Source organism: Podarcis muralis, chromosome 10, assembly GCF_964188315.1.
Source record: "Podarcis muralis chromosome 10, rPodMur119.hap1.1, whole genome shotgun sequence".
NCBI classification, from domain to species: Eukaryota; Metazoa; Chordata; class Lepidosauria; order Squamata; family Lacertidae; genus Podarcis; species Podarcis muralis.
The window spans coordinates 45,144,484-45,170,885 of NC_135664.1; the positions used below are offsets into that span (position 1 = coordinate 45,144,484).

Consider the following 26,402-nt stretch of genomic DNA (forward strand, 5'->3'; position numbering starts at 1 on the left):
GCCCACACATCACATTTTTAGGTGTACACTTAAAATTTCTTTGTGTACACCTAATGAACATATTGTGTGAAGCAGCCTTAAATCCTGGTGATTTCAGTGATCCTTAAACCCACGTTGCTGTTTACTAAGGTTATAAATGTGTTAATCTTCTTTCTGTAGGTTACACATACTAGATCTTTGAGCCTTGTAATGTTTGTCTTCTGGACTCTTTGAAGCTCCCCTGCATTATTTCCAACCTGTCAAAATGAAAGGGGGGGGGAATGAACTCTTTTACTTCAGAGTAGTCAATCTAGAATAATTAGAAACCCTTGGCTCTGTTCTCAAGAATCACATATCAGCATTAAGCCCACGAATTGGAAACGTGAAAAGCGCCTGTCCTCTGCGACTCCTCATTTTATGTGCAAAAGATGGGGAAAGTCCCCCGAAGGGAACCTCGTCAGGATTAACAGGTGATCTTGAGCATGCAGCTTGAGACTACAATGCATTGAAGCCCTTTGTCTTGGCTGGGTTCCAGTTTGGATGAGTACTTCTCTCTCCCTGTCTGAATTTCCCGTTTTTTATTCCAGCCCTTGATAATCTCCAGCCCTCCCAGCTTTGTAAGTGTAATGCGGGTGGCAGGCGGAGAGCCGCTGTCTCCTTGTAGCCCCCCAGATCTCTGCAAAGCTCTTTGGGGATAAAAGGGGCTGTTTAGAAATGTAAAGGTGTTACTCAACACCTCTCTGGCTTTGTAATGTCCCCTTTAGGCGTTTTCCGAAATCTACTGTCTCAGTGTGCATTTGGAAGTGTGTGTGTGTGTGTGTGTGTGTGTGAGAGAGAGAGAGAGAGAGAGAGAGAGAACGAACACGTCTTTCCCCATCTCTCTCTCTCTCTCTCTGAATAAGAAGAATGTGCTGAGCCCTCTGGCTGGGAGCCAGGACTCTCTGTGGAAGTATAAATCGACCCATCAGGGGAAAGGGGGGAGAGAGATTAACGTTGGCCGTCTTCATTAGTGGGTCCCTTGAGGAAGCCGGGGCTGCCAGGAGCTGTGAATGAGACCAGCTGGGGAAGGGAAGGGAAGATTCGCGGTTTTTATCACTCCCTTTAGAGTCTCCTGAGGAGAGGAGAGAATGATAGCGGCGGAAGGACATAAAATGAAGGAAGGAGCCGAAGCGTTGTAGCAGAGCGCTTGCTGCCTTCTGATTGGACGAAGGGGTATTTGGCTGCTAGTCCACTTCTCCAATCAGTGCCCAGTGAGCTGTTTGGACTACTTGGCATGCTAATTGGGAGAAGAAGAGAGGAAATTGGCCCCGTGGCAGCGCGATGCCCTGCCATGCCAAACAAGCCAGAGTAATTACACTCGCAGCACCTTCATTATATGGGTTTTCAGGGTAACCAGAAAGGAATAATTCTCCTTTTCTTTCCCCCCCCTTGGCGCTTTCATCCAGGTAATTTCACCCCAGCCCTTCCATGCTCTTCGCATACTTAACCCCTTCCTACGAAATCTCCTGTCTCCCTCAGGCCCGAGTCTTTTGTGCATGCAGGGGCCTGTTTTCACTTGCATGCAAGTTTTGCCTTTAGCCCAGGTTGCTCAGTATGGGAGCGATTGCAATTTCTGGGTTGGGAAGCGTTTCTCTCTCTCTCTCTCTCCCCCCCCCCCTCTTTCTCTTTTGTCTAAATCTTGAAGAAACACATTTCTTGGTACAGTCCTTGACAGATTGAATTGTGATGGAGCTGCTGCCGGTACAATCCAGTTAAAGCTAGTCGCTCCTCCCCCTCCCCTTTCCTCCTCCCCTGTTTCTACATGCAGAGGAAGGATGCAGATATGACAGCTCTGGCTCTTGGAGTTCTTTATTCATAAATACAGGTATGATGACACTCTCACTGCCTGTCTGAACTCTTGATCTCTAGGGAATCACAGACGGGGAAGTTTGTAGTCCCTTCCCCCTTTTGGTCCCTTACAGGCTCACCGTTTGTCCGGAAGGGGATTTGTGAGTGTGTGGTAAATGTGCCGCTGCTTTTTAGCAATGGGACAGAGAACTGGTTAAGATATAAACAAAGGCTGGATACACAGGGACCTGGCTTTGGCAGCCTTTCCTGAGACTAAAAGGTCCACAGATAGGTGGATTCCAAGAAAAGATTAGATTCCACATTGCTAACACAATGCAGGAATTTGGGCAGAGTTCAGGCTATTCCCTGTCTTTTCACAACCGCCTGGCACTCTCTGAAACCAGGCACTTGGAACAGGTGCTGTTCCTTCCTTGGCTGAAATGAGCATCTAGTCAGCCAGGAAAATTGTAGCTCTAGCTTTGAATGCCTGCCTTTTCCCTGTGGAATGAGGCCTGAGTGATTCCCTTCCAGACAGCTGATCTGACAGTGCTTCCATTCCTGTTCTTTTTCTTCTTTTCAATCCTGTTTCTCTGTGGATAATTGAAGTCAAAATGAGCATAGAATGGTTAAACAACTTCCAGGGTTTGTCTTTTATTTTTCCCAGATCCTGGGTCAGAGGTTTATGTTTGGGAATGGAAGAGAGATTCTAACTAGAAATTATGCCAGAAATACATGTGTATGTCTGTACCTAGACTTGTCTGCTATTCTCATGTGTGTTCTGCAGATAGTGACAAGGTGGATCATTATTTTCACAAGAGCTTTCATTTCACTAATTTCCTCTCAGTAATCAGCATCTTATATTTCTAAGGTGCTTAGAATCCATGATCTCTCCTACAGGGTTATTTGATCACAGAAATTGCACCATTATTCTACCTCAGAAAGGTGAAGATCAAAATAACTGTGGTTTAGATTATAATTTGCTTTGTTCATAATTTGGTATTGTCAGTTAATATGGATTGTTGTTCCTGTTTTATATTTGTAACTGCCATGGCCTTTGGTCAGTTCAATTCAATAAATTACTTTCCAAGACAAATGCAATTTGTCTGTATCGTGAAAATAATATCTAGTGAATCCTGTATAATCTATAATAGTATTATATCCTCATACTGCCTCACATACATTTAGAATCATTACAGCAAACTTACGAGGTAAGCCACTATTAATACTGTTGACCTGTTCTCATTGGACTTGGTGGGATGGAGGGAGAGGCAGTGAATGGTAGGTGGAGCCAGGGGTCACAATAAAAGTGAAGCCAATGGTAGATATATTGATTCCCCTCCCATTTTCTCCTATACATTTAACAGCAGTCTGATATACAAAAAGTAAACAGGTGAAGCTTTGCCAGTGGTGCAAAAAGCATCCAGCCTGAGCTTCTGTGTTTATCAGCTGGCATCCATCTAAGTAAATCCCACTGTGGTCAAGGGGATTTACTCCTTAAAGCACAGGTTGCAGCATCTATCAGTTTATTCAGAGTCCCTTTACAAGGGGGGAAGACTCAAAATATTTGGCATATTTTCATTTGTAAGAAAGCTTTACTTTTCAGTGTGTGGATGCTGAAAATGAAGTTCATCAATTTGCCAGGATGCCATGAAGCTATAGATTAAAGCAAGTTTATTTTTTGCACAGCAGGTTGCTCTTAAACTCACATGAGCAGAGCCAGTAAAAATAAGTTGGCAATCCTGCTGTTGCTATGTAGTCTAACAATATGTTTTGAGTTGTTCATTTGCAAGTTACCATTTTTTCCTCCTTTTTCTTCTTGATTAATCCCCAGGACCACCACTTATGAGATAATTTTATTTCTGTTCCTAGTCCCAAGTACAAGATAGATGCTTGTGACATCCATTTTGAAGTAACTGAGTTTTTATACATGAGTACAGTAGAACATTATCTCTTAAATGGCCCTGGGATTCTAAATACAGTGGTACCTCAGGTTAGGTACCGGTACTTAATTCATTCCAGAGGTCGGTACTTAACCTGAAACTGTTCTTAACCTGAAGCACCACTTTAGCTAATGGGGCCTCCTGCTGCCGCTGCGCGCCAGAGCACAATTTCTGTTCTCATTCTGAAGCAAAGTTCTTATCCTGAAGCACTATTTCTGGGTTAGCGGAGTCTGTAACCTGAAGCATATGTAACCTGAAGCGTATGTAACCTGAGGTACCACTGTAATTTGTCCCCATATAAAGAAGAACCTTGGAAATGCCAAGTGTTCTGCTTCATTTCTTTGCTGTGAGAAGTTTTGGAAACTCTGCAACTGTCTTCCTTTTAGAGTGGTTTGCTGTGCTGATCAGTGCACAGGATCCAGCACAAAACTCAATTGTCTACCTAAAGACAACTGAGAAATCATAGAGACAGATGTGCTCAAAATACTTGGTCAACTGGAGTGTTTGGTTCCTCAATAATAGGCATCACTTCTTTAAAGAGCTAATGCAAACCTACCTGCTCAACTGCCCTTTATTTCACCAGCTTCCATTGCTCTTACTTCTCATATCCTAATTCCAACATATTAATATCTTCTTCTTTTTAAAACATTAAAGTGGGGGAAAATTCTGGTGATTTCTATTGCAGTTGTTTTACTCAGCAACAGGCGGCAATATCTTTCTTTAGAATTTTACACATAAAAGTCTTATTAAAATCAACTAAGACTACAGTTAACTTCAGCCTTACCTGGGAGTATGCCTCATTGAACTCATTGGGACTTACTTATGAGTAGGCATTTATATGTTTCCATTGTACACTTATGGTTTGTTGACAATTTTCTTGTTTATTTTTTGTAAACCATTTAGAGGTTCTATTTACAATTGAGTGGTATCTAAATGTTGCTAAATACAGTGGTACCTTGGGTTACATACGCTTCAGGTTACATACGCTTCAGGTTACAGACTCCACTAACCCAGAAATATTACCTCGGGTTAAGAACTTTGCTTCAGGATTAGAACAGAAATTGTGCTCCGGCGGCACAGCGGCAGCAGGCGGCCCCATTAGCTAAAGTGGTGCTTCAGGTTAAAAACAGTTTCAGGTTAAGAACGGACCTACGTAACGAATTAAGTACTTAACCCGAGGTACCACTGTAGAATAAATTAATTAACCCATTCTGACTGTGTGTGGGAGAAGGTTAGATAAAACAAACAGATTAAAAGAAGAAATAGGTGTATTAGCTGGGAGTTGAGAGACCTGTGGCATGTAGAAAGAAATATTATCAAAGTTGCATTGGCACACTTGAATTGAGATTGTTGTTAAGACAATTGATGATGACGATTTGAGTTGTACATATTCCCCCCCCCCCCCCGCCGCCTTATTGTTGAGAAGTTAGGGCACAGAAAGAGAGACAAAAACTTTAAACACCTGAATGGCTTGTTCAAGCAAATTACCAAAAGAGAACCTTCACCTTCTGTCAAAAAATGTGACTTTGTGTACCAGAGACAGAAAGGCTGTTTACTATTTGGGTTGCTGTATTATTGTTGTTGTTGTTAGTTTGCTGCGGCAAAAACAACAAGGAGTTTTGTGGAATCTTAAAGTCTAACAAATATATTGTGGTAAAAGATTTAATAGATGCACAAAGTGTTTTCCTGAGTTGCACACAGACACACACACACACAGTTGGGAAGAGTAACTGTAAAATTTCTACTTTGGCCAGTCAGTGGAAGGTGGTTTGGGAGAGAGAGTACTATATTTTTGCTGTGCCAGCTACAGCTGCTGTGACAGAGAGACACATATCGGACTTATTGCTAGTCAGTGGGCCAGTTTAGGTTTAACACAGGCATCCCCAAATTCACCCTCCAGCAATGCTGACATAATAAGGAGGAGGCCATATTGCACCACCATCTTCCAGATACTGTATTTCTTGGGTTCCAAGCTTTCTACTCAGTAGCTGGCTAGTACATCATTTGGTTAAGTTTTTAGCCCAGGAAAACTGTGCCCCTCCAGATGATGTTGGACTACAGCTCCCATCATCTCTGACCACTGGTCCTGTTAGCTAGGGATGATGGGCGTTGTAGTCCCAAAACAGCTGGAGGGCCGAGTTTGGGGATGCCGGGTCTAACAGGTACTTTTAAGGGCCACTGAGAGAAGAACAAGAAAGAATGGTTTCAATATTTTAAAGAAACATGGGAAAATCTTCATAACTATAACTTGTGCAATGGAATAAAGAAGCTGTGTCATTTCATTAAACCCCCTTCCCCCAGCAGAGAGATTTTTGATCCCCTGTTGTGAACAGTTGGAGGAATCCTGTCATTACTTAGATGATGAACAAAATATCTTCTGATTAACTGATTCGCTGTTACATTTGAGTTCCATATTGCAATCCCCAAATATTTTTATTCTCTTAAAAAAAAGACACGTGTGCGTGGTGATTGGGATCGGGAACATGGAGGAAGAAGTCTTAACTCTTTCTGTTCACACTGTGTGAACCCAATCCAGATCAGCCCCTGTGGAGCACTACTATTAGCCCCAGAGGATAATCAGTGCAGGGGCAAAGAGAAATCCCTCCCCACCCCTCCACACCATGAGCCCAATCCAAATTACTTTTCCTGCAATGACTTCTTGTTGAAGAAGGAATTTATGTTGGTAGGGATAATGTGCATTTTGATGACTGGTAGGCACATGGCTCAAAGAAATCTGCCGGAAGACTTTGTAAGAATTTTGGCTACCCCAGGAAGGTGTATTTTGTGAGAACAATTTGATAACCAGGATGGGCACTCACCCTTAGGGCACCAGACCGAGTTCAGGGACTGAGGACTCATCCACACTGCACTTGTCCCATTCATGGGTCTGAGAGTTTTGTGTTTGTTCTGTGCATTCTAATCTTGGGTCTGAGCAGTTTTTCGTTTATCCCATGGCTATTTACAACTGAATCAGAACAAACATCAATCTGCAAAAAGAAGAGTGGTGTTTGTTCTGATTCAGCTGTAAACAGCAGGCTTTCTTGGGGGGGGGGGGGAGGTGGAACCAGTGTGAATGAGCCCTCAGTGTTTGTTGACTGTACCGTCTGCAGTGAGCTAAGGCAAAATTAGTGAGACATAGCTCTGGACTCTTTTCATGGCCATTGCTGGGAAAGCCTGGGAGCAGTAGGTGAATCCAGCACAAGCCACACAACTTGGCAATGCGACTCACAGCATGGAAGGGGGCTTTAATTGTGCCCCTTGACCCAGGCACTGTTTATCATAGGGCCAGCCTTGTTGATAATCCTGGGTCGAGAAGAAAAGTAGTTATAGTTTGGAAAAGCTATGAACAGCCACTATTGCTGATATTCTAAGTCAGCTTACCCTTTTAAAAATAATAATAAAAATAAATAAATTAATAATAAAAATAAAATGTTCTTGGGGGCTTGTTTTCAGAGTTGCCTATGTTTCAACCACATATTAATGGTTGTGGATAGGAATTAGTATTTTGCTACCACGCAGTTGTACTGCTCTCATTCTCTTCAGTGCATCTCTAATGCTACAATTTGGTTCATGTTTATTCAGAAGAACGTCCCAGCCTAAGGTTGCAATCCTATACAAGCTTACTTAGGGCTAAGGCCTATTTGACTCAATGGGACTTATTTCTGAGTATATATGCATAGGATTGGGCTGCGAATGATGGATTAAGTCAGGGGCATGTGGAAATGTGGGCTCTGAGGGTGGGTGGGAATCAGAAAGGAGGGGAGCCTCCTCCCTACTTTCTTTATCTCCAATCCATGGTATAGTATTCTTTTCACCCAGTATGGGAGGGAACAGTTTTTACTCCCTTTGGCTCAGTCTTTTGGGCTTTTGTCAATAACAAATGATTTTGCTGTGCCTTATTTGCATATTGTTTTTAAAGCCTCTGCATCATCCTGTTCTTTCTCTCATCCCCTCCTTTCTTCCCCCCACCGCAATAATTCTCTAGACGTTTATTTCTTCCAGCCCCCTCATAATACGTCTTTCATTTTGTTCTGATTTCCAATGCCCAGGAGCAAAGAAATGGAGAGAAATTGAGAAATAGTCTCATTCTTTTTTTCTTATCCGGGAAAGGGAATTGCAGGCAGGCAAAACTGTCAGCTTGGCAGCATGAGAGAGAGACTCCATCTCTGAAATGTGCAGAACATTGCTGTCAATCCCGAATGATCTCCTTACAGTGCCACACATCACAGTTCCTTTCTTGTCAACTGTGGATGGAACTTCCCTTCAAAATATTGCTGTCACCTTCTTCTGCTTTTACAGGGTCAGAAACCAGGATTAGATGCAAGTCATAGAGCTGTCCTTTATGACAACCTCCCCACCCTCCCACACCTTTGCATTAGTGATATACCGGTACTTCCACTAGCGAAATTGAGTTTCTGTGCAACGGCAGGGAGGTAGCTTTGCTGTAGGAGTGTAGCTTGTTTTGATTTGAAAAATGAAAACGAACACCCCCAAAAATGTCAGGGGTGCTATGCAGCCTTCAAGTAAAAGAGTTGAGGATCCAGCCACCTCCAAAGGACATGTTTTTCAAAAGAAAATAAAAATAAAAGGCTCATAAAAGAATGTGGAATTGTTGAACAGAAGGGTATCCGTGTTGGTGTTTGCTAGTTTTTTAAAAGCCTATGTAAGTGATTTCACACTGGATTTTCACATTTTGGAGCATTTGGGTTCTAAAGAAGTAAAAATAAGAAGCATTTATAAAGAATTCCTTAGAATGGTGCAATCATAGGTAGAGGACAAGGAGAAGATAATTTTGTTGCCCATTATCAAAAACAGCAAAAAGCAGGACTGTTTGTTTAGACATCTGGTAACTGCTTGCCAGCTTGTTAGAGATACCATTCAGTTGTACAGCCTTAAAAGTGGACATAATTCTTGGAGGATGAGGCTGGCAAGCTGTGTGCTTCCATCTTGTCCATTGATTTAGGCAGCCAGATGTGGGCTGGCTTGAGGATGACAAATGTCTCTCGGACAGGTGGAGCAATAGTTAAACTGCTGAGAAAACTTTATTGGAATCTACCATATTGGGTAAGTTCTAGCCCATTTCCAGTATTCACTGTTGGGGCACGGTCCTTAAAGATGTGGTTCTAACCCATGTTAAGTTTTTCCAGATGCTAGATTTTCTAAACCCATCTTAATCCAAGTTATTGCCCGGATTGGAGACTGAGATGGCCTGGTAGCACCCTAGTAGTTAATTGGTTTCAGGAACTGGACAGAGGTAGTTATATCCCTGTAGGTTTTGATGGACCTCTCAGCAGCTTGCATAACCATCTATTGTACTATGCTTCTGGACCACTTGGCTGTGGGCATCATTTTATGGTGTCTCTGATCCTTCCAGAGAGTAGCTGTCAGTAGCTGGTGCTGGGGGACTTCTGCTTACCATCTTGACCATTGGCTTACAGTGTCATGAGGGACTCTTGTCCTCCATGCAGTCTCTGGATGCAGTCTCTCCATGCAGTCTCTGTCCCCCCATGAAGTCTCTGGGAGGGATTGCCCAGGAGTGACTCGACTTACTTCTCTTTCCATGTCATTGTAGAGAGACTGTGACGTTCTGAGATCATTAAGGGACTGCAAAACAAATGGAAGCTTAATCCAAACAATGTATAAGTACTCTTGGACAGTAGAGCTGCCAACTCAGTGGTAGTAATATAGCCTGTTTTGGATGGATTTGCAAACCGGGAACAAAGAAAGCTGCACAGATTGGTAGCGTTGCTCAGTCTGTTCCAGCTAGCTGCAGCACGAATGTTTTTGCAAGTAATGTTTATTGAGCATGAATCCCCCTCCCCCATTGCTAAACAAAAAAATCAAGCAGGAACGCTATCAGTCTGTGCAGCTGTCTTTGTTCTTGGTGCCTTCCATAGCTGATTCCTCCCACACACAAAAATCCATGTTGTTGTGCATGGGATTGTTCTCTGCCTTGAAAAAGCAGATTTGCATTGGGGAAAGATGACCAGAGAAGCTAACCTGTAACCCTCCAGATGTTGTTGGACTATAGCGATTGGGGATGGTGTGAGTTGTGGCCCAACAACATCTGGAAGACCGAAGGTTAGCCACACTGCCATAGACTATTGTCTTAATTATTTCCTTTTATGCACTACTGCCGCGACCTGCCCCCTTACATCTCACTCATTAAAACTGTTCTCCTGGTTTGTTGATCTTTGTCTAACTTTTTCAAAACCCTCAATTTTAAAAAGAAGAAGTTTGTGGCTTGGTTGTGCTTCTTCACCCAGATTTACTTCCAGTTCCCTAGGCTGAAGCAGTGGCCAGGAGCTTAGGCTGGTATACTGACTGTGCAGATTTCTGGAGGAAGCAGACCTGGGCATAGTTAGGCACACACTTATTTTTAAAGCACATATGCTGCTATTCGGTCATGTTTCCAGGGTGATTTAAATACAAATACAACAGAAGAAAAGAAGAAGATACAATAAAAATGAAAACCAGAGCAGAAGCTAAAACTATATAAACTTAGGAAAGCTGGGAGAATAGAAATGATTTTGTCTGTCATCAAAAGGATACCAATGATGCTGGCAGATTGACCTCCCTGGGGAGGGAGGAGATTCCATAAACAGGACACGACCACTGAGAAGGCTCACTCTGTAGTTGACACTGGCCTTACCTCATATGCCTTGGTTACATGAAGATCAGATTAGTGTAATGTACTCCATATGGAACTTCCTTTGAAGAGATTTTGGCAACTTCAGCTGCTATGAAATTCAGCTGCGAAAGTGCTGACTGGAGCTATATTTTTTTCCAAGGATGTTACTCCATTTTTATATTGACTTCCTTGGCTGTCAGTCTGTTCTGAAGGACCGTCAGAAGGCAGTCCTCTCTTTCAAGGTGTATTCTGTTGGAGGGCTTTCCAGTTTGAGTCTGCTTTAAAGGTAAGGAAGCATGAAAAAGGAGAGCAGGAACCTTGAAACTGCCCATCCACAGTTAGCAGCACCTGGTCAGCAGGTGGAGCAGACGCACCAAGTCACCTGATGCCTTAAGAACACAAGAAGAGCCGGCTGGATCAGGCCAGTGGTCCATCTCGTCCAGCGGCCTGTTCTCACCATGGCCAACCGATGCCTGTGGGAAACCTGCAAACAGGACCTGAGCACAAGAAAGAACATTTCCACCTGGCAGTTTGCAGCAACTCTAGTCACTTCCCCAATGTGGTAAAACATATTACATATATCTTTATTTAAATTTTGGTAATTATTTCTTCTGTCTATAAATATAAATCATGTGCAAATTGCTGTTTTATTTTGTCCTCTTTATCTGATGATGCAAGCCCTCCTTTTTGACACTGCACAACTGACCATCCTAATTCAAAGTGTTGAATCGAGGCACAATTCACCTTTAAAACCCTAGACAAGTTGGGACCTGTATACTTAAAGGACTCTCTCATCTCATGAAATCCTGCGATCCCTTAGTGGGATAAGCTATTTTGTGTATCTTCCTCTCTCTTTTGTACACAAAATCGTAGAGTTGGAAGGAACGCTGAGGATCATTTAGTCCCCCATTTCGTGTTTGTGGAAAAGAGTGTGCTCAGAAGTGGTGCCAAGGATGTAGAACTCCTCTCCCTAGTGGTCTGCTTAGCCTCGCTCCTTTGGTCTTGAGTTGTTGACTGAAGAACTTTTAAGTTTTGTTAGCCTTTGGCTTCCCTTTAGTGCAGTGGTGGGGAACCTGTGACTCTCCATATGTTGTTGGATTATTGGGAAAGCTAACCGGGGCCGATGAGAGTTGGATTCAAGCAATATCTGGAGGACTACGGGTTCCCTACCGCTTGATTTAATATGGCCTTTTTGCTTCCTTTGGTGTATGTTTTTTGTTGATTATAACTTCTTGATTGTTTTGAGGGTTTTTTTTTTAAGTAAGTATTTTTAATTTGCTATGAGCCACCTTGAGCACGTTGTTCAGAGTGGAAAAGTGGGGATTTAAAAATTCCCTAAACAAACAGGTAAATAAAAATAAATACAGTAAATAGATCCTTTAATCATACAGAGGGGGCAGTCATGGCGTGTTGTTGCTCCTTAGTTCTTTGTGTAAGGTGAAGATTTGTTGGGTGGATAATGCTTTTGCAGATTTTGGGACTGGATGAAATATTCCTGTATATCAAAGCCACGAGGAATTCAGTTGCTCAGTAACTGGTGGGGAATTTATGCTAATAAAAAATACTGTTTGATAATATGAGAGTCATTACTATGCTATAAGAGGACAGCTGCTGGAGGCCTTAGCAGTCAGTAATGCCCTTGGGGCTTGGAGGCAATCCAGCCATCTGGGAGCAGCAATATTTGGGTGATCTAGTGCTGTGCTGGAACAGTGTGTGTGTGTGTGTGTGTGTGTGCGCGCGCGCGCATGCGCGCATACACCATCTATCTGGAAGAAAGTTATTTAAGTCAAATGCTGTTTTACTACAAACTGTTGGAAGGTTTTGAACAGGAAAACGAGTGAAATAATTGCACAGCACTATTCTCATATATATGTAGAAGAGAAGAAGAGGAGTTTGGATTTGATATCCCGCTTTATCACTACCCTAAGGAGTCTCAAAGCGGCTAACAATCTCCTTTCCCTTCCTCTCCCACAACAAACATTCTGTGAGGTGAGTGGGGCTGAGAGACTTCAAAGAAGTGTGACTAGCCCAAGGTCACCCAGCAGCTGCATGTGGAGGAGCGGAGACGCGAACCCTGTTCACCAGATTATGAGTCCACCGCTCTTAACCACTGCACCACACTGATGTAGTGGAATGTAGTGTGTGTGTTCGGACACAGAATTCTGAATAGTTTGGGGAACTTTGGAACATGTAGATGAACAGAAATCACACAGCCGATAGTTTACTATGTAAATTTGGATAGTAGGCTTTCTGTTCCCACAACTAGATATTTAAAAACCATAACCTTTATTATTTAATCTTCCGATCTTTATTGGAAGGTACCGTATAAGCCTATTGAAGGTAGAAGTACTTATTTTAAAACCTAGACTTTTGTCTCTGAAATTTCTAACATTACCGCCATGCTGATTAGTTGTTGTTTCCAGCCATTGCAATACTTTCAGGAGACTCCCAGTTTTCTGGAGATTTGCTTGTCTCCTGAGAGTCATGTCATGAGCAAAATAAATAGTCTCATATATGAATACATCAAAACTAGATTGTGATGCTGTTAAGTTGTGGGTGAACATATCAGACGACACAGCGATTCTTCAAACAGCTCTTGTTTTTTAAGAGGCCAGAACAGAACTGACTGAAGAGCTCAGTCAGCCTGCTTATATAGAGCTCCAGTACAACGTTACTGTAGCAACTTTCTAAAACTATCCAATCACTGAACGTCACTTTCGATCCTTCATTTGCATAAAAACTATCCAATCACTGAACGTCACTTTTGATCCTTCATTTGCATAACTATCTACAGTATCCCCCTGCTGGCCCAGGGTGAGAACTTCAGGACATAACAGATGCTATTATCTTCTTGGTTTTTGTGGATATTGATAAAAAGGCAGTGGTCCAATGAGTGCCACTAAACACTGAAGTATAATGGGAATTCGTAGATCTCTGAAGTCTGAATGTTGGCAAATTTCTATCACTCGTGATGTCCTCCCACTTTGATTGATCAGTTAAATGTCGTTTTTTTCTTTGGCTGTACAATCAAGACATGGCAAGTTAGAGACCTCAGTAGACAAAACAAATACTTCTTCATTCATCTCACTTTAAAAAAATAAAATAAAAAGGGAAATGCACAATATAGCTCTTTTGAAAATTCTTCTGTGTCATATCCAGAAGGGATGATAAGGTCTTCGGTTGGGGAGGGTTCACTTCTACCAATGTAATGGGATAGAATCTGCTCATACTTACACCAGTAAGCCGCAATAAAAGGTGACCCAGAGATCTTGAGGCAGAGATATAGAGGCGGCTTATCATTTGGCCCGAGATGACATCACAGCTTCCTAGTTGATGATGGTCGAATGTTGAACTTGGTAGATGCCACTTCAGATTCCAGCTCAGCCATGATCTTACAGAGTGGCCTTGAAAAAGATGTACTTGAACAAACAAACCCTGGTTACCTGAAAAACTGAAATCCATCTTGCATGTTTGCTGTGAGGATTAATAAGTAGGACTGTAAGCCACAATCAAATGCTAAGGTGATGGTGATATTACAGTTCAGTGCTTTTGAAAAGGGGCAGAACTATGCAGCACAAACCTATACATGTTTACTTAGTTTCAGTAAATGAGATTTACTCTCATGTGAGTGAGTTTAGGATGGTAGCTGTCACACATTTCTTGATTGTCAGTCATTTATTGTGCAGGAACACTGAGCACTGCAGTCATGTTGGGACTTCAGCCAGGAGTATGTGTGTGTGGATCAGATCCTTCCAAAGTTGTTTTCTCACAGGTTGATTGTCCTTCCTGGGATATATAGAGGCCCAGTTTGCACACAGCAGTAAGCTGAACAATAGCAAAGATTGTGGCTGCTTTGCATCCCACCCCCTCCTGCCCTGTCCCCCTGCTACCCAAAGCCAAGCCATGGACTGGCTTAGGTCTGAACCTGACTTGTGGTTTCCTTATTAAACCACAAAGCTGAGTTTGGACAAAACTTTAAGCCCAACCATGGCTTGGCTCTGGGTAGCACATTAGGAGGTTGGGGTGGGAAAAAGAGCACAGCATCCATTTTTTATTTGCCTCCCCAAATCTGGAGGGTGGGGGAACCTGCAGAATAAATTTAGGGAGTGCATGAGGGAGGACGGGCAGAAGTCACACTGGGTGAGTGTGAATCCTTGTGCTGACTAGATTCTTACTTAGCGCTAGCCCCTTACTTCAAGACTTTACCAGTGCAAGATCCTGAATTGCTGCAAAAATTATAAAATAACACGACATGGTACTGCTGGCATTCTCTTTCCTCTCTCATCACCCCTAATATTTTTACACTGCGTGCTGTTCTGGATGGGGGTCTATTTTGTGGCCTGTCCAGCTGTCCATTTCAATATCATGTTTCTTTCAGGGGCTGTTGGCAGATGATAAGGAGGAATTGACAGGACAGTACCTTAGAAGAAATCCTGTATAACTGGACCACAAGAGGAATGTGGTATTAGCAATCATCAATTAGTTCCAGAGTTATAACCTAAGACATGAAGGTTTGTTCCCCCCATAAATCATCATTGCAGATGTGATATGATTGCATCTGCAACATTTGGCAGTGGGGAGGGATTGGTGTGTGCAATGTAGTGTCATGTTATGTCTGTCAACACTATTTCATTAGCAGCTCTTTCATAGTACCTGTCCTTTTGTGGGCAGATACACACTTCAAGAGGCAGATGAGTTTCCTGCATGCCTCCTTATGGATTAGCAGCAAACTCCGCTGTGTAAAATGTCAGTCAGCCCTGACATCAGCCAGTTCATACATGCACATCAATTACTTTTTTATTACTAGATTATTCTGGGTTTGATGACTGGCAACAGTTATCTAACTGACTCAGTTAGAAGTTTGTATTTGAGGTCATATGGGATGATACGGAAATTCTATGCTGTTCTTTCTCTGATGGCTCATTCACACAAACCTTATAGGCGGAGCTTCCCTATCACCTCAGATGTGAAACTTTGAAAGGAGTCAATTCACATATTCAATTGCCATTCATTGAGTGAGAGGAAAGTGATTAGTGATAAAGCAATGATACTTCGCTTGTCCATTATTGTGCATTTGTGAACCAGACCTAAAGTAAGGCTGTGTTTATGCTCTCCTTTACTGTGCACTCACTGCATTTCCAGTGTTGGGTTTTTCATCCATGTTCACATGACACTATCCAAAATGCTTATGTATCCTGTACTTCATTATAAATTACACCTGTTTGATGTTATTTCTCAAATCAGCTTCACACCAACTGGAATCCTTAAGACTCTTCTCCAGCCTACATGTGAACACCTTTGCTTAGGGTAAATGCATCCCCCTTCCCTCATAGAAGCATAAAGTTGGAAGGGACCAAAGGGTCATCTAGTCTAACCCCCTGCACGGCCCCTTGGTGTGCACACAAACAGAAACAAATCTGGCATTAATTTGACACAAAAGTACAGTATAGCATTTACCAAAAAGTCCCTTTGTGCTGGAAATTCTGTCTCTTACAGAACATGAACTTTCATATACTCTGGGGAGAAGCAGTAGTAACACATGCAAAGGAGTGTTATGCCTTGTCTGTAAAGAAGAGGGAGGGAGGGAGGATCTGTTAGAATCTTTATTCTGAAAGCAGCTACTGCAGCTACAAACAAAATGCTAATATTTTTATTTGATTAAAGAATAAGTGAATAAGTAAAAAGTAATTTCAAGTTTTATTTTACTCCATACTAATTCTTTCTGAAGTATGCAGTCACAAACTAAAAATAACCTAATCTCTTTGTGTTTAAAAGTAAGTATAATTTTCCTGCATAACTAGCTACTTTTTCTTGTACTTGTGCCTAGGTTGACCTTTGAATGATATTACCAACAGAGGACAGCGCCAGTGTTGCCTTTCCAGGGTCTTCAAAAGCTATGTAAATTATGAATAATGCGTTAAATTAGCATACCTCCTTTGTGTAACATCTAACTGCTCCCCCCCCTCTGTATTTTAGGTGTGATTTTTGTGTATCTAGCTTCCATTTCATACCATCCCAGGCAGGAAAAGAGGGATGGAGTGAAAGGAAAATTAACTAGATGCAAAAGAAAAAGAAAGGGACAAGAAGAAAAAGAGCCTAGTTTTGTATGATATATAGTTAATGTAAGTTGAAAGAAGACCTGCTCCTATTGTAAGACAAGAGGTGTGGAACATCTTTACACTCCCTTATGCCTGAAGCATGTCTTCCTTCACTTGCTTTTAGTTGCAGTAACAGAGCAATTCTGGTGTTCATGTCTGCCAGGAAGCCACACCTGTTGACTTAGAAGCTCTGCTCCAATTTCAGATACAGTACTTGGGAAAAGATTGTCGTTACATAAGGAGGAAGAAGAAGGAAGAATTTGGGACTTGCTCAAGTATAATCTTTGTTCCCTTAAGAAATGTCCCAAAGATGAACTGTAACATTCAGAACAGGCTCTACAGCAGATATGGGAAACTTGTGGCCTCCTAGATGGTCTTAGATTGCAACTCACGTTAGTTCTAAGCAGCAAGGTCGGGGATGGCAGGAACTGTGGTCCTGCAACATCTAGAAGGCCACAGATTCCCCATCCCTGCTAAGTGTAACTCAGATTTAGGCCTGCTCCCACAACGCTCTTCATAATTCTACCTAAATTGCTAGTTGTTGGATCTAGTGCCATCCTCAGGATTGTATTTCAACCTCAACTCATACACTTGCTGTTGCATGTTCTGTGTTTCTTTTAAAAAAAAAATCCACAAGGGCTAGAAAGACGGTTGAAAATGAAAAGTTAGAATAGGAATGGGAAGCTTGTGGCCTTCCAGATGTTTTTGGAGTCCAGCTTCTGTCATCTCCAGCCCACTCGGCCAATGGTCATAGATGATGGGAGTTGTAGTCCGACATCATCTGGAGGGACACAGTTTTCCCGTTTCTGGGCTACAAACTTAACCAAATGATGTACTAGCCAGCTACTGAGTAGAATGCTTGGAACCCAAGTAATATCTGGAAGATGGTGGTGCAATGTGGCCTCCTCCCTATTATGTCAGCATTGTAGGAGTAGTGATGGGAGAATTTTTTTTCCTGTTTTTTTATATTCCCTCCCTTTTTCTTCTCCCCAGAGAGTATTCCTCTTAGTAGGCTAGCGTGAAGAAGCGAGCCTAAAAGGGGAGAAAATGGAATTAACTATCTACCAATAAACATGTCCAAGTTTATTTCATTATTATGGCTTTCATGTATGTTGGGGACCTTGGGATGGTTCACACAATTATGACCCCATAAGGATAATGGCGCACCAAGGGAATTATTAAGTATTAAAGCTCATGTTAAAATATCTGACAGCCTAATCTTATACATGTTTATTTGGAAGTAAATCCCAGTTTCCATTAGGTTTTGTTTTCAAGCAAACCTGCAGAGTATTGTGGTCTCAGGCTGCAGTCCTATGCACATTTGCTCTCAAATAAATCCCATTAAACTTCACAGTAAATAAGCATAAGATTAGGTTGCACATCTTATTAGATTGTTTTACGTAGATTCATAGCATTGCAGAGTTGGGTCATCTGGTCCAACCCCCTGCAATACTGCAATATCAACACACGGTCCCCATCCAAATTGAAACCATCCCAGACCCTGCTTAGCTTTACAAATGTGCTAGCTGTTTTATTGCTGCACCACAGAATACATCACCATAGGCAAGGGTTTCTAGAGAAAAGACTATCAACCACTTCTGAATTTTCAGAGATGGGCCAGTATGGCTTCATAGATCTTGGGCTCTGCATGCTGCATACACCCCTTAGCCTCTGCCAATGCCTGTATTCAACCATGTTTAGGTACAATCCTTGAGAAATTCCAGAAGGTGTTTAATTATGCTTAAGCAGAGGAGGCAAACACCCTTTTGCTCCTTGTGTCTCTTTATTTGGAAGGAATTCATTAAAAAATCAACCTCCAAGCAGAGTTCTTCAGGTGGGCTTATAAAGGTTCCTTTCTCAACCGTGGTGTGCATGCGCTTGCATGCATGAACACATGCACATGTACACACATGCTTGGTTTTAGCAATAATTGAATTTTAGCTCAGGTTATTGTTATCTGAATACAGATAAAGCATCTGAAAAATGTTAATTAAAATGCCTGTCACCACTTCATCTCTGTACTATACAGATATTTGCCACACTTCACTTGGTTTGTGCACAGTCTCCCACACTTAAACGATAATAAGCATTCTTTTTTCTAAGGTAAAAAAACACCCTGAAATTTAGGAAAGATTTCAGCCGCAAACAATCGTATTTGCTACCTTCCTCTGCTTGAAGATGACATTTCAGGGGCCTTTTATCGTTTCAGTGCTTTGTTTTAATGTTAAAGCAGCAGTCCTATACTTGAAACATATACATAACCCTGTATATATGTAGAACTGCAGCCCAAGTGCTCACATTTTCCCCTTCTTTTTGCATTCATGAAAGCTCTGTGAGAGATCTTTGAGAATCTCATGTGTCATAACATGCCTCCCTGAGATAGGGTTGAAGAAAGCAGAGTAGCAATGCTGTCCTTTGAAAACGGGGAGAGTTAGCAACAAGGCATAAAAAGTATAGAGCATGAATACTTTATACAGCACAGAGACATCTTCCTGGATTCATAGTGATAAAAGCTCTCGTAAGCAGACCTAGTGGTTGGCTTTTTAAAGGAATGAAACACATTCTGGTAAATAACAGCACACTGAGTAAGCCTAGGAATGGGCATATCTGACAATTTTGATTTCTCTCAGTTTTTCATTTTTCCAGTCCTCAATTCTCCACATTTCCCCATATGTTTGTGATTTTTTGAAGTCCTCATGAAAATTCACTAGCATTTTACTGCAATTTTCTCCCAATATACACCTTTTGTATGCACTTTCCCCCAACATCACAGAATCACAGACTTGGTAGAGCTGGAAGAGACCACAAAGGTCATCTAGTCCAACCCTCTGCAATGCAGGAATCTTTCACCCAACATGCAATTTTCACAAATACATGCCTCTTTGTGCCCATTTACCCTAGCATATGAATTACACTGCAAATATGTGCAGCTTTTGAAGGATAGCTATGTTTTGGTTTGCATACTGCTTTGGAAAGTGCAAATTAGGTAGGTTCACCTTTAACAAAATCAAATTTCTCCTCCATCTCTAAGCAAGACCAATAAACTTGGGTTGTTAGGTCCAGATTTTGAGAAGCTCCTGTGTCTTTAACTGTTACATTGAAGGAAGAAAATTCACCATGCAACTTCTTTTATCATTGTAGTACTGCGGTGGGGAGAATCGCATCTTGTGAATTTTCACCTCTGCACAACTCCTAAAAGCAAGCAAGCAAGCAAGCAAGCAAGCAAACAAACAAACAAACAAAACACTTTGAGATTTCATTGTCTTAAAGGACCCCTGACCATTAGGTCCAGTCGTGACTGCATCTGGGGTAGCAGCACTCATCTCGCTTTATTGGCCGAGGGAGCTGATGTACAGCTTCTGGGACATGTGGCCGGCATGACTAAGCTGCTTCTGGCGAACCGGAGCAGCGTACAGAAACGCCGTTTATTGTCTTCGGTGTACTTAAAATTGCATAGTCAACTGATGCAGGTTTCCTCAGATTGGTGAGGCAATGGTGGGATAAGAGTTTCTGCCTATCAGGCTGCTGTGAAAGACTCTCATATGTCATGACAAAAAACTACAAATGGGTGGATAAACTGTATCAGCAAAATAGTTCATTCCCCTACCCTAGTTTCCTCTTCACCATTTGACCATGGGTATTAAGCTTGCTGGTTGCAGCAAGGCAATCTGTACCACATAACAAGATGAAGCACTTGCTTTGAGCAGGAGACTGCCATATAATACCATTTTTTGGCCAGCCATTTCCACCTCTGTACAACTTTTAAAATAATGAACTCCAGTCAATTTAACATTGTGACAATATATGCAGTAGTTACAGGGTTATGTGGACTTCACTTCTACTAGGGCTTTCTTAAAGCACCCTCCTAATAATACTGGAAACTACGGTAGCTTGTTAAGGGTCCTGGGAATTGTAGTTCTTTGAGGGTTCCCAGGGTTCCTTTTTTGGGGTGGTAAATGAATGTAGTGCACACAATCTCCTATTAACACCGTGGCGAGAGGTGATTCTGGAATGCTATGTTTTATGTTTCTGTCTGCTCCTATGATCTATGTTGGAATTTCTGTTTAGTACCTAGTACTGCCTCTCTCGTTTCTTAAAATGGTGAGATTTTATGCATCGCACACCCTAAATTTTAGTACCCCTTTCTTTGAGGTTCTGTTCCTAATATTTCTTCAAAGGACTAGATTTACTATTGAATTGTTCTTGTCAAACAATTACATATATAAAGGATAGGTTTGTGTGCGTGTGTAGTTGCTGTATATGAGCCTCAGTTGGTTAGGTGGAAAAAAATTGAGTAAATTATATATTGAACTGCTAACTGGTGTGGAGGCCTTGCGGTTTCCATGGTAACTGGGCTGGAAATAGCTCCATGTGACATCAGAATGGCACAGGTATAGTCAGATCCAGCTTTTTCTACCACCCCCAGCTAGTGAGCGCAGTAGGTACAGATATCACACGTGATTAGCAAATAGTAATATGCTAAGAATTTCAATTAAAGTATGTAAATATTCAAACAACCTGGGGTGACTTCTTATCTCTTGTTAGTAAATTAGAAGAGTTCATCATATGCCTGAAAAATATATGAATTCTCTTGCAGGTAAGAATTAGAAAATATTCCCCTCCCAAACTCTCCATTCAAGCATCTGCATTTCCTATATATATCCATGTTTTTTAAGTTGCCATAAAAGATCCTCCAGCTTCTATAGGCAAAAATAAAATTGAGATTGGGACAATAAACTGCACATTTAATTGTGTGATCTCCATCGCAGAGTGAAAAGTGACACACATTAAAAAATTGGGGGGGGGGTTAATACTATTTCTCCACCATATGCTGTAGATAAAGATGAGTTCTCTGTAAACGTATAATGTTTTTTGCTGGAAAATAATAATAATGAAATGTTAATTTTGACATCATCCTGGTTTTTCAGTTATTATATGAGTGTAAGCTCTGCTGTACTGTACTGAGGAAGTGGCAGTGAAAGGCTTGAAGCACTGAATTGATTGGTAAAAGATTAGTGATAAATGAATTTATTAATGTGAGCATTTTTACACTTTAATAGAAAGAGACAGGGTGTTGAATTTTTAACAGAGGTGTCTTTTAATCAAAATGTTAATTAGTCATTGACTTTAAATAGTTTTACAGAAACAAGCAGATCTATTTAAATAGTCTGACTGAAGTATAATAATAACAAAATTGCAAAGATTTTATTTGTATCCTGTCCTGGACCATGTTTTGAAGGGTACACATCCTGAAAGGTAGCCATTTTAAGTGCATATGGGCAAGAAAGACTCAGAAGTATGCAAGTATATTTCCATAGAGATATGAAGGAGTGGGGTGATTAATTTTGAAACCCAGCTCCGTCTTTTCAGCCTTTTGTAGCTCAATTCTTTCCAACCATCTATTTGTGGGTGAGAGTATAGATATTCTGTATGCATCCTGCTGGATCAGTGGGAAAAGATTAAGGGATGTTTTCAAGAATTATTTTAGCTGGAACACCCAGGGCCTGTCCAAGGTATTTTGCTGCCTGAGCCAGAACAGTCAATAGTGCACCTCATCGTCAAGGTGCGCAGTACCCTGAGCTGAACAAGTTATTTTGGTACCTGAGGCAGAAAATCCTGCAAGAGCCTCTCTCTAGGAGTAAAAATGCAACAATAATAAATCAAATACCGTATTTTTCCATGTATAACATGCCCCAATGTATAAGACGACCCCTATTTTTTTGGACCAGAAAAAACAAAAAATTTGCCCAAAGTTGTTGGGCCTCCTTTGGAGGGCATCACCGCGGCCACCAATCATTGTCTACACACACAATCGCCACCAAAAGCCCACCTGCACACTTGACGCAACCACAGCAGATTGAATGGACGCCTCACTGCTGCTGTAAATAGCCCGCCCAATTGCCGCAGCCGCAGCCAATCATCAGCAGGCCTTGCCGCAGCAACCATTCACACGCCCAATCACCGCTGCCAATATCCTGCTGGCTGCTGCAACCAATCACCCGCCCCCCCCCCCCTGCTATCCGTGTATAAGACAACCCACAATTTTTGCCTAGTACTTCTAATGAAAAAATATCATCTTATACACAGAAAAATACAGTAACTAAGTTTGTTGCTCTTTCATGATATTCAAAACCACCTGCCTCACTCCTGGAGATGCCTCACTCCTGTCTAATGGTTGGGCCAGCCATGGGAACACTTCTCCCTTTGTCTCGTGTGCCCTAGCTACAGAGTAGAAAGAAGGGAGGGAATGACGCTTGCTGGCGCTGACTGTAGAGAATTGGTTAATGTCACCAGCTTCTCCAGAGGCCTAATGGTCTGGAAAAAGCTGAAAGTGAGCTTTATGCAACTGAGAGGGACAGGAGATGATGAAAAGGATTATTACAGGCCTTGACTGTGACAGGAAATGAGCAGCTCCTTCTCCCAGACTCAGCTTTTCAACTTTCCTCTCAAGAGTCTTCACCTCCCATTTGGGTGGGAGATGTGGAGAGGCTGCACACACACCAGACACCTAAAGCACATCTCTTCCCTCAAAGAATCCTGGGAACTGTAGTTTACAGCTTCACAGGGCTACAGTTCCTGGTGCTCTAAGCAAACTGCAGTTCCCAGGATTCTTTGGGGGAAGTCTATCCTCAGGAAGGAAAAGAGAGTGAGAGCTGTCCCCAGGAGTAGTCAGTTCATAGCTACCACTTCTTTTTTGCAGTGATGATCATGGATTACTCATAGCAAGCACCTTTTACTCCAGAGGGCATTGGCAGACTTTGGGCTCTCAAATTTCAGTAGCACACTATGTGACGCTAAAATTTGGTGCCCCCTGCCTCTCATGCTCCATTCCACAACACTGTTGTGGTGTCCCCCCCTGCAGTACAGCACCCAGTGCAGCCAAAGCCATTGCAGTTATTCTAAAACCATCTCTGCTCAGGGACACCCTTCTATCAAGAACTAGAAACATATCCCCCTCCCCACCTCTTAAGTGAAAGCTGGGAATCGGGGGGGTTGTGGTTCATATGGGGAGAAGGCAAGTACCCATCCCAGACCACAAAAGTCCTGTTTTGCCAATCTTTTGCTCTTTTCCTTTCCTTTTATTTTGAAATAGGCAGTCTGGAGCAGGTCAGAGGGGAAGGGAGTGCAGTGACAGCAGGCAGCTGATCAAATGCCTTTAACAGGGCAAGTGCTTATGGAAAATGCCTTATTTACCAAATTGTTTATAGCATTTCATACTTCACACTTATCACTGACTTGTTCTTGGAAATGCTAACACCTTCCAGCTCCCATTATTCTTATCATCTGCCTCCTGGCTGGCAGGGGTTTTGCAGTTGGGCAGCTAAAGGGGCAAAATGATAGGGAAAGGCAAAATGGGAGGTAACCATGAAGTACCAACTTGGAATGTAAATCAGATCAATCAGAGAGGCTTTCTTCCTATTCTTTGTGTCAGTCTTTTTGTTTTAAGCTGTGCTAGTCTGGAGACATTCCCAGTAAGGTTTCCCTGAGAATGTTTCCCAGAGAATGAGAATGACAGAAAAGCAGTTAGACACACATAAATGAGGAATATGTTAAGGGTAGACAAGGATCAGAAAATGGTTTTGGAGAAATTGATTAATTGGAGCTATGAGAAAGGGATGTGTGTGTGTGTGTGTGTGTGTGTGTGTGTGTGAGAGAGAGAGAGAGAGAGAGAGAGGAATTCTAGGATCAGATGACTCCCCTGGGAAAACCGCTCAGTAGGCCCTGGCCAAAATCCTTTGGAGGTTTCTTGCGCTCAACTGCTGCCGTTGCGGTTGTTTTTAAAGCCAGAGGGGGAGCAGCAGGCATGTCTCAGAAGTAATTAATCATGTATAGCGAAGAAGAGATTCTTCAGAGAGAGCACACCAGATTAGTTCTGCCTTTCCCCCTTTTGCAACTTTCCTTTCCCTCTCCCTCCTGCCCTGTTTTGATTGACTTGCTAGCTTTCCTGCTCCTTATTTTTGAATACAGTGGGGTGGGGTGGGGGGTTAGGTATAGTAATTCATCCACTCAGGTGTTTCTCTTTTCTTACACAGATATAAGCAGTATTTCTAGACGTTGGTGTTGAATACATGTGAGAAAAGCAGCTTGTGGAAGACGGCGGATAGAATGGTGGAGGGTTAGTGCAGCGTAGAGGTGAAGAGCATGAGCTGTGGTTTGGGTGTGCCCCTGATTCAAGTCTCAGCTTGCTATGATCTCTCTGGCAGAGAAGCCGCAATCTCTCTCAGCCTATAATCTATATGCCAGCGTGTGGTTCTGCTGGGAGTTTGCTGCAGAAAGAGCTGACTGCAAGGCTGCTTCCCTGAGAGTGAATTGGGACCCTTGAGTGTACCAATTCGAATGCCCAGCCTCCCCACCCCAACCCCTTTTGAAGGACGTGGTGGTGGAGTGTTCAAGCATTTGAAAGAAAACCCAAAAGGTTGTAATGAATAGGGGTTCTCTTACCAGAACCACTGCAGGTGCTCTGCTGCAGGTAAGTTCCCACCATGTAACAGTGAAGGCAAGAGGGAAGAGAGCTGCTTTGGTTGGTGAATACCAGGTGCTCTGCATCACCTGTTGTCACTGTTGGCCAAACGCTCACGATTCTTTCTTTATTTTTGCACAGGGCAGCAGAGTGGGCTCTATATTGGGTGAGTCAGTATTGTGTCCATGACAGCTAAGGGGAGAATGTGGAGCTAGGCTGGAGCACGGAAAATGGAACGGTACTTAGGTGATAACACAGTTACTCAGCATTTCCTGCTGAGCACCAGTTGCAGCTGCTACACATTGCTGCCCTCCTACAATGCCCCTCATCTCTCCACAGGCGACAAGACAGTTATTTGACATTCACAGAGGCACAAATGATTCCTCAGTGCCATGCAGATTACAACTCAGGCCCACAGCAACTGTAGCGACCAGTAGGAAGCTAGCCGTTCTGTGTGGGGTTGCCAACTTTGTGTTCGCTAGGGCTTTCAGAGTGCATGATGGGCAGTATTGTAAGTAACAGAGGAAGCTGTACCAAGTTGGAGGTGCTACCATGTAGACAGCTGGTTCTGTTGATCTTCTATTTCCATATACCGGTAAGTGTTAAAGCCTCAGGTCAAGTTGAGCATTCATCCTGCTTGTATATTTGGACCTGGGGGGGATGTCAAGTGATGGATATCTTGAGCCATCCCAGTACTTTGCAAAAAACTTTCTCTCCTCACATATACACTAGTACTGGTGTGTTAACTGCAGTGTGGTTAGCATTGTCTTCTCCTGGAAAGCTTCTCAATTCTATAGTCTACTCTACTTGGTCATGGGGAATCTGAGCAGGGCAATACCTTCTAGTTTTGTGACATGCTTGTGCCTTGTATGCATACCCCCCAACATTTCTCCAATGAAAATAGGGGCATCCTATTCTATTAATAATAATAATAGTAATAGTAATAATAATAAACATCATAAACATAATAAAACATTAAACATTAAAAGTTCCTATACAAGCCTGACTTCACATGTCTTCTAATGGTTGCATAGTTATTTATCTCCTTGGCTTCAGGGCTGCATAACTCCATACCCTCCAACATTTTTCTGATGAAAACAGGGACGTCCTAAGGAGAAGCAGGTTCAAATCAGAAAGTTCAACCATAGTTTTATTGGATGACTATGGCCAAGACTGTTTGACTTCACCTTCATTCCAGTTGCTGTTGGTTGCTCTAGTAGTGTGAATTCCTTACGTTATTAGCTGAGAGTATCAGCCAAACCAAAAGATACTGTGTTTTTAAAGTGGATAGTGTAATTTGTGAGTTTGGATCATGTTAGCTGGTAAATGTTTGACTGAACCAGGGGTCTGCAACCCGCGGCTCCGGAGCCGCATGTGGCTCTTTTACACCTTTGCCGTGGCTCCGGGGTGGATACTAGCGAGGGGAGGAGGCACATTGTGCGCCCCGACACTCCCCACTGTGGCGG

The 26,402-nt window shown here is 42.4% G+C and overlaps 1 protein-coding gene across 5 annotated transcripts in view; it reads left to right on the plus strand.

The window, feature by feature from the left end:
* Nucleotides 1–26,402, plus strand: part of TCF20 (transcription factor 20) — a 202,939-nt gene that overhangs the window by 48,681 nt on the left and 127,856 nt on the right. For 4 of the 5 annotated variants that reach the window (XM_028747852.2, XM_028747854.2, XM_028747855.2 and 1 more), the window contains exons 3-4: nucleotides 14,756–14,888; nucleotides 16,205–16,275. The exons of the other annotated variant lie outside the window; for it this stretch is intronic. The gene's annotated coding sequence lies outside the window, so the exon portion shown is untranslated. The remainder of the gene's footprint in view (nucleotides 1–14,755; nucleotides 14,889–16,204; nucleotides 16,276–26,402) is intronic. 5 annotated transcript variants of the gene reach the window in all.